At 48.3% G+C, this 15,166-nt stretch overlaps 1 protein-coding gene across 3 annotated transcripts in view; it reads left to right on the top strand.

Annotated features, from left to right (window-relative positions):
• The first annotated feature begins 2,611 nt into the window (after positions 1-2,611).
• The window catches only part of SMAD9 (SMAD family member 9), a 46,122-nt gene continuing 33,567 nt past the window's right edge, over positions 2,612-15,166 (top strand). For all 3 annotated transcript variants that reach the window (XM_054210885.1, XM_054210875.1, XM_054210896.1), the window contains exon 1: positions 2,612-2,724. The gene's annotated coding sequence lies outside the window, so the exon portion shown is untranslated. The remainder of the gene's footprint in view (positions 2,725-15,166) is intronic.

The following is a 15,166-nucleotide window of genomic DNA, read 5'->3' as shown; positions in this document are numbered from 1 at the left end:
GCCAGGTGGAGGAGGATTTGGGCTCAGGGATGGGTCCAAAAGTGTGCATGGAGAGAGGGGAAAGGAGAGGTGGAGTGTACGAGCCCTGCTCCCGAGAAGATACATAGGTTTAACAGATCACAGGTAACACCAGCGTATATTCAGCCGTTGTAATAAAACAGCTATGCGCACATGCCACATGATCTGAAATACAAATCTACGCAAAAAAATGTTCCCTGCTTTATGATCTGTCCTATATCAAACTCTGGTAATATATACATACCCATGTGACCTCTTTTAGCTAGACTTTTTCAAAATGGTGCAGTCAAAATTTAAATATGAAAAATTAAAATACAAACACAATTCAGTCATTTCACAAATTGTTTATGCCTATTTAACTTGAAGCTACTATCAAAGTAAAGATTTAGGATCTGACAGATAAACCCGGGCAGTGGCTCTGCCGCTGTCCCCCACTGGTTGGGATCGCTCCAGTAGCACAACAGGCATTTTAATTCACCCTGCCAATGAAGATGGGCTGGACCCGGCAAGAGGAACAGGAGGTTTCAACACCTGAAAGAGATGCAGCGAGAGCCAGCAGAACTTGGGTGGGGGAGCCCTCAGGTTGATGACCCAGAGCCATGCCTCTCTCAGTTACACACCGCACCGCAGCTGAGCCGCCCCAACTGTCCGCACGTAGAGCATTTGCCAGCGTGGTGTCTTAAGTGCGTTAAGTTAAAAATAAACAGCATTATGGATACGAAATCTCAAGTCATGCTGAGTTACAATGTGTGATTGGCACTTTGTAAATGTTTACAGTGATTTATAAATAACAGCATCTCTTCTGCCACTCATCTGTCAAGAAGTCTCCTGTAGGAGAAGGGAGACAGCAGTGGGGAAGCCGCTGGTATTTTAAGACTTTTCGGGCCAAAGTGGGAAACAGAGGTATTCGGGGCATTACGTTGTATCTCCCTCACCCACACATGCCTCGATAAATTTGCGCTGTGGAGCTGTAATTCCATTGTGGCTTTCTGATGTCTACTCAAACAACATTAGCTTTTCTGTCATGTTTTACAATGGAAAAAAATTTGGCGAAAATGTCAGCAGGATGGTATCTTTAATCATATTTATTGATTGACCTCAAAAGGCTCAGTGCAATTTAACTAGAACCCCTCAATGCAAACAGGGTCAGGTTCAGCTGGTGCCTGTTCCTAGCGCTGCCTACAGCCCCACTTTCACAAATGCCTTGTATTTCTAGTGTCCTTGAAGCCACTTGACTTCCCTGATGTTTCTCTTTCAGCCCCTCCTTATTACAGCTAATACGATGTGCTACCTAGTTAGAAATGGTTAGTAATAGGCAATATGAGGGTTGAATAGGTAATATTTAGAGCAGAAAACACATCTGCTCACCAGTAATGGCTGCAGTTTCCTGTTCTCTGACCAGTCCCATGAACTGATGGGATCATTCAAAACTTCTGTGCAGGTGTTACTAATCCTATTTACAAATTTTTATTTTTCTTTTTGCATTGCAGTTAACAGCCAAATGGAGGTCCTATGAGCCCGGCTCACGAAATCACAAGGAAGATTTTCAGGACAGCGAATTCGAGATGCTGACTCCGCAATGGGTGGGAGCCCAGCAGCTGGCAGCCGTGGCCTCAAATACGGGTGCAAATCTGGGGCAATGGGGATTTCTGTGGGACACCCCAGGCGGTCACAGCCCCTGTGAGGGGTCCGGGTGGAGAAGCTTAGGGGAGAGCTGGTGGCCTCCATGCAGCCCTGCGTAGGAGGGAGGCACAGCCTGACCCCCAAATCCCTCTGCTATTGCCCGGCTGCCCCAGAGGGGCATCTCCCCAACCTCTCCCCACAGCTGGAGTTTGTCCCCCGTGTCCAACAGCCGGGTCAGCATCCCCCGGGGTTGTTCAGGATGGAGGTGAAGTCGCCTCGCTTGGCCACTGTGGCCACCCTCGGGTGCTCGGAGGCTTGTGTGAGGGGCCACGGGGGAAGGGGTGGCTGTGGAAGCACCGGCCTGAGGCTCTGCCCCGGGGGGTCGCACACAAAAGCCCCTCGCCGGTGCCCGGCCTGTGCCTCCAGCCCCGCCTCGGGCCCTGGGCAGGGACCAGGGTTGCCCCCTCAGCGGGGAGCCGCGCGGCGGGGAAATGGCGGCGCCGGCGGCGGCCGCCCTCCCGCGGGTCGCCGGGCCGGGGGCGAGTGTGGGACGGGGTGGGGGGGCTGCGTGGAGGGTGGCTCCTGCGCGGGTGGGTGCGCGTGCCGCGGGGCGAGCCCTGTGAGGGGGGCGGCCGCGGTTGTGAGGGGGGATGAACTCAGCGCCTGTGGCGGGGCGCGCCCGGCGATGGAGGGGGGGGTGCGGCGTGCGGTGGGGTGCACGGCGTGTGTGGGTGCTGGGGGCGCCCCGCGTCCCTGTGTCCGCGTGTGTGAGCGCGGGGCGGCGCGGCGGGGAAGGGAGCGGGGCGGGGGGGGGGGGGGGGGGGATAAGGGGGGGGCGCAGGGGCGGGCCAGCGGCAGCGGCGCTGCTGGCCGCGGTCCAGCCCGGCGCACTAATACAGGCTGGCGGCTCCCGCCTGACTGACGCCGGCCGGGGCTGCTGTTGCTGCTGCTGCTGCTGCTGCCGCCGCCGCCGCTGCCGCTGCGCCCTGGCCCCGCCGCCGCCACCACCACCGCCGCCGCGCAGCTGCAGCCCCGCTCCCGCCCGCGGCGCGCCGAGACCCCCCAACCCGCGCCCGGTGGCAGGTAAGAGTCGGGGCTCCCGGGAAGGGAGAGGTGGTGGTGGTGGTGATGGTGGTGGGGGGTGGACGGGACAGGGGGGCAAGCCCCAAACTTGCCGGCGGTGCTTCTGGGCATCCTTCCCCGTGCCGGCCGGCGGCGGGAGGCGGAATCCCCCCGGGCCGGTGTGTCCGGGGCTGGCGGCCCCGTCCCCGCTGCTGTGCCCGGGCGGTGCGAGGGAGGGGGCAGCGGTCGGGGCCGGGGCAGCGGCCGGGGGAGACACACCGACGCCAGGGCTGGGAGGGAAAGGAGGAGCGCGGAGGAGGGAAAAAAGAAAAAAAAAAAAAAAAAAAAAGGGGGTTTTATGGATGGCTAAACGCTGACAAGTCTTCCCGCTAGTAGGATTTCTTTCCTTGTCCTTTAAGTAGGAGAAAAAAAAAAACAAACAACCCCAAAACCCCCCTACCAACACCCTCCCCCCCCCCCCCCCCGAGAGGTTTGGAAATACTTTTCCTTTCAGAGGTTATTTTCTGTTCAAGAAATCCCGCTCCTGGACACACTCCCGAGCAAAACGGAGCCGAATGGCTGGGATTTGGGTTTGTATTCCAGATAGAAACTCTTTTTTTTTTTTTTTGTCTCCGAAGTTAAAACGTTACTTGTTAGCAAGTAACCAACATTTCCAAACACAATAGCCCTCGATATGGCAAATTATGAATTATTGCAATTTTATCTTCGTTCCCTGGGCAGCTCTAAGTGGAGGGAATTCAAAGTTCGGCTCATTTGTAACAATTCGGATATTGTGCGGTAACTTTGTGTTTTCCTACTTGATTTTTATGGGTAAATTTGTTTGATGCTGGCCAGGTCTGCTTTAAAAGAGGCACTAGTGGGAATAAAAATAAATGACACACACATGGACGCGCACGCACACACACACACACACACGCACGCGCGCTGCTTATTACTTGCGTTGGATAAATCAGTGAAAAAAAAATTCAGCCCGGAATGATCAACTTTTTCAGTGAATGAGCTCTCCCTTGACAGAAGTGGGAAATGATGTGCTCAGCTGGGGAATGTGTGCAAGTTTGCGGTGGTTTGGGAAGGACGCTGCAGATAACGCGAGTTTCGGTACTTTGTATCCCCGATGTGTGGAAATGTGCATCTTTATACGTGCGTGCATTTGTGCGGTAGGAGTCATCTTCTCATCTTCAGGAGTATAAGCTGAAGAAAGCGCTGCAAGATTCTTCCCCTCAGCAATGGTAGGACAAATGTCATCACTCAAAGAAACCTCATCCGTTTTAATCCAGCCAGACAACTCCCTTCTTTCAGATTTGATAAGTACCAGTGTCTGGCTGGTTCATGTTTGCTTCCTGTTAGATTTTAAAGCAGAGGCTGGGGATGTTTGTGGTTTGTTTGTTGTTGTTTGTTTTGTTCGTGTTTGGTTTTTTTTAACATTGAGTTAATTTGGCATAGTAGCTAAAATAAACGTGTCCAAAAATATATTTGAAGTGAGTTGCATCGAAAAGGTTATCTTGTATTATATTTACTGAGTTTGGCAATAGTTCCCATTCTTGCCTGTCTTTTGTGATGGAGTTGAAAACATTTTCTTCGCTTTGTTGACTCACACATAAGCTGATAAACAGTAATTCTGCAGAAATGACTGGAATAAGGGTCAAGTGTATTTTATCATGAATCCTTATGATAATCAGGATTTGTAAATTGGTATGAGTTGGAGATAGAAGCTTTTATTTACGTGCAGCAACTGGAACGAATAGGCACAAAGCTGTCAACTGCACAACTTTGTGAAGAAGTCAAGTATTAATATTTTATTAACACACTTGCCCAAGGCTAAGAGGCACGCACACACGTGCCAAATATCTGCAGAAGGTGGGGACATGTGTAGAGGAACTGGGTAGCACCTCGGGTTTGGAAGCTGCTCTCATGGAAACTGGTAGTAGTGCCCCATGTTGTCTTCAGTGGGTACAAGACGAGGCCTAACTCAATAAAACAGGAGTGAAGAAATGTCAGTATAATGTATCACCTAACATCTGGGCGGTTAATCCTTGTTTCTTTCCTTTTATTCTTTTACAGACTTTCTGCATCTCTCATTTGAATCCTTAGCTATCTGCTGTTATCAGCCCGGGAGATAGTGTGTCATGTAATCCTCTTCCCTGAATGCTAAAGTGCTGTAATTTTGATGGCCAAGCTAATCTGTCTCGATAAAGTTTTATTTTTCCATTGTTAAATTCAAAGGACAATGACTACTAATTACAAGTGACCTCTAACCAAAACACTAGCTAGGGTTTATCACCGGCGCTGATACAGGCTAACAGTAATTCCAGCATCAGCAGTACTAGGCACCCCGTTTCAAAGCTTTCAAAGAGACTTAACAGAACAAGGGGAGCCAGAAAGGGAAAAATATATATGCTCTGGGTAATTCGTCTGCTGCAAAAAATATAGTGAAAGTGTACAGGGATTCCATTTGCTGTGCTATATACCCCTTACAAATAATAATGACAGGGATGGGGAAGAAAGAAAAAAAACCCACCCCATCATAAATATTTTAACTGAAAACAGCACAGCAAAATCATACATAGGAAAGGTTGTTCTGGTAGACTGCCTGGTTTCCTGCTGCAGGCAGGTATAAAGAATCATTAGTGTTATTGTATATTAACAGCAAAAGATAGTAATAACAATGACAATTTGAGAGAATCATTGCTGTCCTATTAATGTCTTTGAGAACATTTGTTGTAAGGAAGCATTAGACTCTGAATACAGTATAATAAAATTAATTTTTCAAAAATATCCCAAATTATTTCCCATCTTATATTTTGTCTATGATGTTTGAATGGTTAATACTGTGGGAATTTTACAAATGAAGAGGTGAATTACAGAGTTGGGGGCCCTGTGTGTTTATTATAGCAGCTGAAAACCTTGCTGTGCTTTTGCAAATGGGTGGATCTAATAGACTGTGGGATCAGAGCCCAGGCTGCGGTCCTGATTAATACACGTATGCGTTTAAATCAAAGCAGGCGAAACATTATCTGCCCAAGTTTTGTGCAGATACCTGTGATTTTTAGACAGATCGTTCTACAGGACCACTTGCAGGTTTCTGCAAGAACTATTGCAACATCTTAGACAGATGTGAGGTTGAGCGGTTTGCTTTGAGGTTCAGCTCCTCTGGACAAGGACACAGCAAGGACACGGTGGAGGTGGACACGGAGTGGTGTCCGTTTCCCAATTTATGCAGTCACCCCTACATAAAAACACAAACCAAAACAGAAGAACATCTGATAATTGATCTCTATTTTTCTGAGACAGCATTAAGATTGAGGTGTGTTTCTGACTGGGAGGGGAAATGCCTTATCTTTCCCACATCCTTCTCTCCAGAACTTGTTTCCTTCCCACTCTTTTTCCTTGTCAGAAGCATCACCATCCTCCCCTCTGCCAAACTTAGTATCATCTTTGCCTCTTCTGTTTCCTCATGGGTCTTGGTACTCCCAGGTATCTCTTGACACTTTTTCTTCATGTTACTTCTTTACGTTCCTCCTTCCTTTTGTTTGCAGCTGCCAAAGCATTAGTCCACACTGTGGCAACCTTCCAGCTTGATACTGCAACCTCCCGTTTCCCAACAAGCTCTTTTCTCCCACCTACGTTTTGCTCCCCGTCAGCATGACCCCTGCCAAAATCCTGCGTCTTTTGCTTTTCTTTCTGAAACATCTCCATGTAGACTTCTGTTCTGGAGTCTCTCTATAAGCCTGGTCTTTGTTTAGGCTTTGGAAATGGGGAACGTTTCCAGAGTTCCCCAGAACTATTGGCCTCAACCTCGCCATTCACTGAAAGAAAGAAATGAGGAGGAAAGAAAATTAGCCAACCCTTGGGTCATTACAGTTTGTTCTGCTTCAGGTTTCCTTTCACCCTCATTACCTGGCTACAATAGGAGCCAAATTGGCCATTTCTTGATAAGGGTTATTCTGCGTTTGCTCGGTCTGCTGGTGCGCTCAGTCAGGCAGCCGTGCTGTGAACAGCAGCAGGCAGGGAGCTGGCGTGGTGGTACCCTTTCCACAAAGTGGTGTCTGCTAATAGCAAAGCTCCCTGTAATGAAGAATCCTTTCTAACGCAAATTACCCTGCTGCTGAGGTCAGTACATTTCAACAATACTTAATCTTTTTGTGTACTCTTTTCTTCTCGGGCCTTTCTTAACAAAAGAAAAAACACTTTTTTTTTTTTTTTGAAGCATTCCTGTGCAGCTTCCGCATCAGGAAGGTTCATAGTGCTTTACAAAGCTGTCCCCATCAGGCTACCTGTATGACAGGTGCAGAAATCGAGGCACCTGAGGGAAGACCATTCACCTGGAGGCCTGTGGCAGGATGCGATCCCACACACTGCCCAGTAGGTGCAAAAGTGAGTGGCAACACAGGCAGTTCACATGGCATTTCAAAACTCCCTTATGGTTTCTTGCTGGCCTGGCCTATCCAAACCTACTTGTCTCTGTCAAATTACTCTGGCCCAGCTGCCAACGTGCAGTTTCTTACCCTGCAGCGCAAATGAGGTAGCTAATTTATCTCTCTCTCATCAACAGATCTTGAATTACTTCTCATAGGGCATGAGGCCTCCGCAGGGACTTCTAGAGCAGAGAAACCAAAATTCATTCCCGTGCGAGGCAGCAGCCTGCGGCTCCCATGCCTGCCCTGCTGCATGTCCTACAGGACTGGTACTGCGACCAAGGCTTCTTGGTGGTAACCTGCTTGGGACTCTTGGGCTGGAGGGGCTGCGTGGGGCAGAGCCGAGTCCTAGGAGGTGAGAGGAAGGGGAGAAAGAGAGATGGGGTATTCCTTGGACTCCTGAGGTGGGTCTGCAGAAGAGAGATATGTTTCTTTTTAAAGACTCAGGGCCCTATTTCTGCCTTTTGCTCAGTATTCTCTGTTTTCTGAAGCTGGTTGTTAGCATGGCATGTCATCTTACATGCTAAAGAGAATCCAGCCCTCGTTCTAGACTCCCGGGCTCAAATGTAGGCATATGAAGCCTGTTTAATCTCATAAGCAAGTGTTCTGGTTTGCAGAGAAGCCAAGCACCCACATCTTCAGCTCAAGTCACTGGGAATGGCCAGCCGTCTCCTCCTTTCCCCCCACAGGAGGGAACTAGATAGACAAGTTCCTGCTGCTTTTGTTCTTAGTCCTGTTATTGTGAATTAGCTTCTGTAGACACTCCAAGCATATCCGTATATTTTTCATGGAAAATGCCTCAGTGTTGTTGCTTCGGAGCATTGACCCCTTGTCCAAGGGAATCCCTGCCACTGTATCAGATCTTTACGTGGATAAAACACACGAATACTAGTGCTTACCTGCCCTACACACTGTTATTTTTTGTGGTCCTCCAAGACATAGGCCCTGTGGATGCTCCACCCTTCCTCCCCCCGCAGGGTTTCACAAGCCACTGAGGGCTCAATTAGCACAGATTACTGCGGATGTTCATGCAGGAGAACCTATATGTCAATCTTATTGCATTAGCAATTTCCCACAGTGATGCACAATGAAAGCCTTTTAGGAAAAACAGATTTGAATGTGATATGGCTTGAACACAATGAAATGCTAATGTGATTCCATGGAAAACTGCTAACATGATGTATATGGAAAGCCTTTTATGTGTGAAACATATCCCCCCATACGCGCTTGGCCAGGCTTTCTCACCTGGGAGGAAGGAAAGGTGGCCAGCAGTACTGCTGCTGCCTCTCCAGGCCTGCTGTCAGTCAGAGAGGAAGCACTTCTCGAAGTTCTTCCTTTTGAGTATTTTACTGATGATCTATTGATCTGTATTTCACTTGCCAAGCTGTGTGATGCTAAATCTTCTGCAAAAGATGTCTGCTGTGTTAACACCGTAACCGAGTAAGTAACCCTTCAGGTAGACCTCCCAGATGTCTCTCTCTATCTGGCACCTTGGGTGTTGGTCAGGGAGCCCCTCTGTCAGGCTACAGCTAGGAGCATGGCTGGGGGTGCCCTGTCAATGTGGGGTGCTTAGAGGCAACAGACTCCCCAGCTAACTCCTGGTGTCACAGGTTACCTCTGAGTTTGTGGCATTAGATACCTGGCACAAGTAGGCAGCAAATCTCAGAAGCATGAGCTGCAGTCCTTGCATGGGGAGAACCAGGCGCCAGGGTTTCCATCGCCAGGATCAGAGGTCGCGGATCTGCCAGCGGGAGCCAGCCTCCCAGCAGTTCTGTGTATTCCCCCAAGAAATGAAGGTATTTGGCACCTCACTCATCTGGCCCTCAGGTCTCCTGTTGGGTAGATGGGATGTGCTACCCTGCAAGACGCAGAGAACATTTGCTTTAGCCATGTCCCCTGTGTGCACTGTAAATGTACAACCAGAGCTCCAAAAGTGCATTCCTTTCTAACAACTTAAGACACTAAACTTTCAGGATAGGTTCCCATCAGACTTGAGCGCCACAGCCTTGGTGAAGTAATTGTTCTTTAGATGTATCCTTATTCACAACGTTCTTAATGTCTAACTCTAAGCAAATCCTTTCCCTAAAATGGGTATTTGGGAATGGCTCCAAGAATGCCAGTGATTGATAACAAGGATTACAAGATCCGATTAGTGTGGATATAAACTTTACGCCAGCAATGAAGCCGAAATTCTTTTCTAGTCCCCTTCTTCCTTTGTGAAGTGTTTGTTCTGGAGGCACTTGGCTGCATGCTTTGTATTAGAGACCAGTCAGCGTCTATTTTAAAAGCAGGAACTCTATTTTTTGCGTATTTCCAACTGTTCCATTTTTAGAAACACTGATGGGCTTTGCTGCAGTTTCTCTGGGAATGGTGGGTATGTGAGGAATGCAGGACCGACTGTCTATAAAACGGGGATAACCAGAGCCATGGGAAGACATTTTGGCTCCCTGGGGCAGGTTGATGCACCTCCCCGTCATATCCCACTGCCTCCTGCGGTCTCCCACAAATAGGTCTTTCGGAGCTCTCCGATGGCATGTGCGCTCCTTGGCCTCTGGCTCTGCGGGAGGAAGGGAGCTGAGAGAGGGGCTCTTCCTCAGAGCTGCCGGTCTGAGCCTGAGCAAGGCAGCCACAGGAAGGGATAAGGCAGAGACTGGGTGAATGGATCTTCCTCCCGCCTGCGGGGAGCGGGGCTTGGGGCAGCGAAGAGGATGTGTCCCTGTGGGATTGCATCTCAGAAACTTCGGTGTGGCCCAGCCAGGGAACACAACGCGGTTCACTCCATATAAACATCGCAGTCGCTGGTTTCCTTTAAAAATTAATACCGAGGAAGGAAATGCAGTCAAAGAGAGATCATAGTGATAAATCGGTACAGTTTCATATCTTCGCACAGGCTTTGGTTGTGGTAATTTTGTGGGGTGCCTTCAAATATTGTGGGAGATTTTCAAAGACACGAATCAGTGAGGAGTCCAGCCCTCTGGTTTGGGTTTACCCTGAGCAGCAAGATGCAGGTAGCCCAGGGGCCAAGGCCAGCGTAGCCATGTTAGGTAGTGCCGCACCTGAAGAGAGGGGCTCTTGGTCATAGTAGGAAACACAGGATTGGAAGGGCTCGTCTCAAGGGGTTTTCCAGTCCCTCCTTCCTTCCCATGGCCAGAGCAGTTATTCTTGAAGAAAGACATGTAATCTGCACTCACTCCAGCAGCAGTAGCTATCCCAATGCACATCTGTCCCATTCATATGTTCCCCCTGTTCCTTCAAGTGGACACAAAAGGCAGATTGCCCCTATCTTGCTTGCAGCAGCCTTTTGCACGTTGGCGTACCGCTACCATGTCCATGCCCCTCTCTTCTCACCATCTTAAGTTGCACTAACAAAGCTTTGTTGAAGCATCTGTCGATGTGCTCAGCCAGCGTGGTCCCACTGCAGGAATTGGTACGTCCCTTCCCAGTCAGGCACCACGGGCATACCAAAAGTGAGCTGGGTACTTAATTTTCTTTTGTGGCTGAATTTACGCCTCTTAAACACATCCACAAGTGTTTGGCCTATGGAAATTTGCGTAGCTGTGTTAAGGTGGGCAGCTTATATCTTTCCTTCTCTATATCGAATGAGAATGTGTTATTCCTATCAAGAGAAGCTCGATGATGCTGAGCAGATGAGTTAATATTTGAGTGGTTCCACAAGCTCAGAAAAACTATTTGGAAGTCATAGATTTTTAGGCACTGGCATCAAATTTTTTCCTTATTTTATCCGGGAGGTAGTGAATTCAGTGAAGACTCCACAGTGTGGATAGGTGGCCGGGGAGGCATGAAGGGCTGTGGGATTTGCTCTTTAATATGGGTAGCTTCACATAAAGTTCAATGTAGAAGGCCTTTCAGAACAAACCTGAAAAAAATTGAGAAAATTAGTTTCAGAAGTTTGCATTATTCATTTAAGCTTGTAGGAATAAACAATGAGACGTTGCCAGGGCTGTGTGAAACATGGATAAATTTGAGTCTCAAGTACTTTACCTCCTATCATTGCAGCTGTTTTCTATTGGAGCAGTCCAGGGTCAAACCAGGAAGAAATTTAGTTTCTTAATTAAAAAAAAAAAAAAAGAATAACCTTCTTTACATCCCATTTAATTAAAACCCTGGGTGTCAGGTTCTGTGGTTGTGGAAGAACTCGGTAATGTTGTAATGAATAATTCATTCACTGTATTTTGTTGGGTGCAAAAGACAGTGTTTTCAGATAGGTTCATAACAGCACCCTTGTCTGGCTGGTTCCAAGCACAAGAAGCCCTGAGGAATCCCAAATGATGTTGTGGGTACCACGAGTGGAACATGAGTCTTTTCAAGTGATTTATGTGTGTCAAGAGTAACATTGGCCACTGTTCCCAAGCCATGAGCTGGTCACTGGCGTGGCAGCAATGATGGCTGTGCACCTCAGACACTTCCACGCCGCTCCTCTGGAGTGAATGCACGTGTGAAACCTCTCCTGCCCAGCTCTGGTCTGCTGCACCTGCAAAACCCTGGTGCCAGGATTGGTGCTTCAGGATAAGGGTGTGGGAGCAGGCCCAGGGCAAGGTTGATGAGGTTCCTCACTCATTTGAGGCCCAAGTATTTGTAAACACACTTTTATTTATTTACTTATTTATTTTAGAACCTTTTCCTCTGCTAAGGTGTGGAATATCCCCAAAGCAAGTGGCAGTGACAATGTGATCTGGGAAGTTCCTTTCCAGCCCTGGGTGTCCATCTGCCAGCAGGGCACGTTTGAAACGAAATCAAGACTCGATTACACTGAGAAAACTCACATGCTTCTCTCTTTTGTTGGAGGCAGAAGTAACTGAATCAGTGATAGGTAAAAATAGCTAACCAAGGGCATGTCCACAGCATTCCTCTTTACGTTGTTTGGCTGAAATAATTTTCTCCCTTCCAATTCTGTTGTGATTTAGTCACTGAGCGGCAGACTTCCAGCTATAATTGTCTCACTACTCCATTTTCCAGCTGCGTGCATCTCCAAGAACTGCACAGCTTATGTCTAGACGACCCTCTGAGAAATCTCCCTCTGTGGCCTTACTTAGCTGTTGCAGTGACACCGAGACTGATGATGTCAGCCATTTCCGAGACTGATAGCCATGCCCCTCATGGCTCAGTTCGCCGAGGCAGCCGCTCCGAGTGGAGGCAGCGTCTTGGAGCTTTATTCCAAGACCAGCTGCATACACACATCTGCACACACGTGCACTTACACACACATGCACTTACACACACGTGCACAGATGAGCTTTTGAGGGAGGTTAGGCACTGTGCTTTAACACAGTTGTGTTTTAAGCCTGTTTTCTATAGCATCTGTGCAATTTTCCTTTTTGACTTCTGCATAAGGCTTGGAATGAAATGTAACAAGGACTGGTACAATTCCTCTGCTACGCCCATGGGAATTGAGTTAGAGGGGAACTTCATCAGCGTGTTGGCCTGCACAGGCATTCTGCTGAGGGATGATGTGAATCTTCCCCAACGCAGTGGATCCTTTTTACATTAAGTGAAATGTAAATTTCTCGAAATCTTTCCATAGTGGAGGTATCAGCATGCTGCCACGTGAGACTCAGAGGAGGACAAGCTTAATTTCCATGAGCTCTGGAACCCCTCTTACTGACTTCAGCAGGACTGGCTCAAATCAGGAGTCAGAAAGCCTGTGATGATGGTGTTTCATCTGTTTTCTCTGTTCTTGGTGTGTCAGGTTCTTTAGTAGCACAGTGGAAGTTACTGTAGTGAAATTCTTGGAGGAACATATTTCTCCTCCTAACTTGAGGACCTACAAGCTACTTCTAGACTGGGGGGTGAAAAATGGGCTTAGAAGTAGGAGAAAGTATCCCAGTTCCCTTCACTCCGTGTGCATGTTGCTGGGTCTTAGCCTGGCAGTCATTCAGACTTGTGAGACTCATCTCACCCAGCATTAGCTGCATGCAGTGCCTGGTTTTGCTGATCTTTTTCTAGGTGTTCAGGGTGGAATGGTTCGTGCCACGTACACGCATGTTTTTATCAAGTACATATTTAGGGACTTGAGGGTCACTAGGTCAGATATGAACGTCAACAGTTGGGACATGTTTATGTGGCCGAGTAAATTCTACTGAAGGGCTGTTTCCATACTAATAAGTGAAATGTTCCTGATACTGTTCTTAGCCTTGAGGCCAACTGGGATGGAGAGGCTTGCTTCCATGCAACAGCGAGACACCCTCCAAAACAGGGTGGCTCTATGTAGATTTCTTATTAGGAATGACCCCTGGTCTCTGCTAACTGCTTAACCATACACGAGAATTATTTGGGAGAGTGCTACTGGCACAGACCAAAGCCATTCCAGATATTGTGGTAATAATTTATGCAAAGTTCTCATGCTCAGAAATGTTCCCCAGCAGTAGTGTAGCCATAGCTACGGTAGGCACCCTATGTTTAGGGAGAGCGGAGCAAGTGAACTGGGCTGAAACATTTCCAGTCCCACCTTCTTTCCCTCCTGCAGACCACAGAAACAAAAGGGTAGGTCCAACTCACATGCCATATGTCTTCTGTCTCTCCCCTAAAGCAAGCTTCAGATCTTAGGCTAAACTCAGCAATGGAATAAAGAATCATAGAATCATAGAATTGTAGAATCATTTAGGTTGGAAAAGACCCTTGGGATCATTGAGTCCAACCATCAACCCCACTCTACAAAGTTCTCCCTTACACCATATCCCTTAACACCACATCTAAATGAGTCTTAAACACATTCAGGGATGGTGACTCCACCACCTCCCTGGGCAGCCTATTCCAGTGTCTGGCCACTCTTTCTGTGAAGAATTGTTTCCTAATGTCCAGCCTAAACCTACCCTGTTGCATCTTAAAGCCATTCCCTCTTGTTCTATCACTAATTACCTGTGAGAAGAGACCAGCACCAACCTCTCTACAATGTCCTTTCAAGTAGTTGTAGAGAGCGATGAGGTCTCCCCTCAGCCTCCTCTTCCTCAAACTAAACAGTCCCAGCTCCTTCAATCGCTCCTCATAAGATTTATTCTCCAGGCCCTTCACCAGCTTCGTTGCCCTCCTCTGCACTCGCTCCAGCACCTCGATATCTCTCTCATATTGAGGTGCCCAGAACTGGACACAATACTCAAGGTGTGGCCTCAGCAGTGCTGAGTACAGGGGGACAATCACCTCCCTCCTTCTGCTGGTCACACTATTTCTAATACAAGCCAGGATGCCATTGGCCCTCTTGGCCACCTGGGCACACTGCTGGCTCATGTTCAGCCGCTTGTCAGTTAGAACCCCCAGGTCTTTTTCTGCCAGGCAGCTCTCCAGCCACGCTTCCCCAAGCCTGTAGCGATGCATGGGGTTGTTGTGGCCCAAGTGCAGGACCCAGCACTTGGCCTTGTTGAAGCACATTCCATTAGCATTGGCCCATTGGTCCAATCTATCCAGGTCTCTCTGTAGAGCCTCCCTATCCTCATGCAGATCAACACTCCCGCCTAGCTTCGTGTCATCTGCAAACTTGCTGAGGATACACTCTATGTCCTTATCAAGGTCATCAGTAAAGATGTCAAACAGAAATGATCGCAACACCGAGCCCTGAGGGACACCACTTTTGACCGGTCGCCAGCTGGATTTAACTCCATTGACCACCACTCTTTGGGACCGCCCATCCAGCCAGTGCTTGATCCAGCAGATCGTATGCTCATCCAGGCCATGAGCCGCCAGTTTTTCTGTGAGAATTCTATGGGGGACAGTGTCAAATGCTTTTCGAAAGTCTAGGTAGACAATGTCCCCAGCCTTTCCCTCATCCAATAATAGGGTCATCTTGTCATAGAAGGAGATCTGGTTCATCAGGCAGGACCTGCCTTTCATAAACCCATGCTGACTAGGCCTGATCCCCTGCTTGTCCATTATATGACTTGTAATGGCACTCAAGATGATCTGCTCCATGACCTTCCCTGCTACCGAGGTCAGACTGACAGGCCTATAGTTTCCTGGATCCTCCTTTCTGCCTTTTTTGTAGATGGGTGCTACATTTGCTGCCCTCCAGTCCATTG

The sequence above is a fragment of the Rissa tridactyla genome, chromosome 1 (genome assembly GCF_028500815.1).
Source record: "Rissa tridactyla isolate bRisTri1 chromosome 1, bRisTri1.patW.cur.20221130, whole genome shotgun sequence".
In the NCBI taxonomy this organism is placed as follows: domain Eukaryota; kingdom Metazoa; phylum Chordata; class Aves; order Charadriiformes; family Laridae; genus Rissa; species Rissa tridactyla.
The sequence above is the reverse complement of the archived record's forward strand: the minus strand, read 5'-3'. Positions and strand labels throughout refer to the sequence as shown.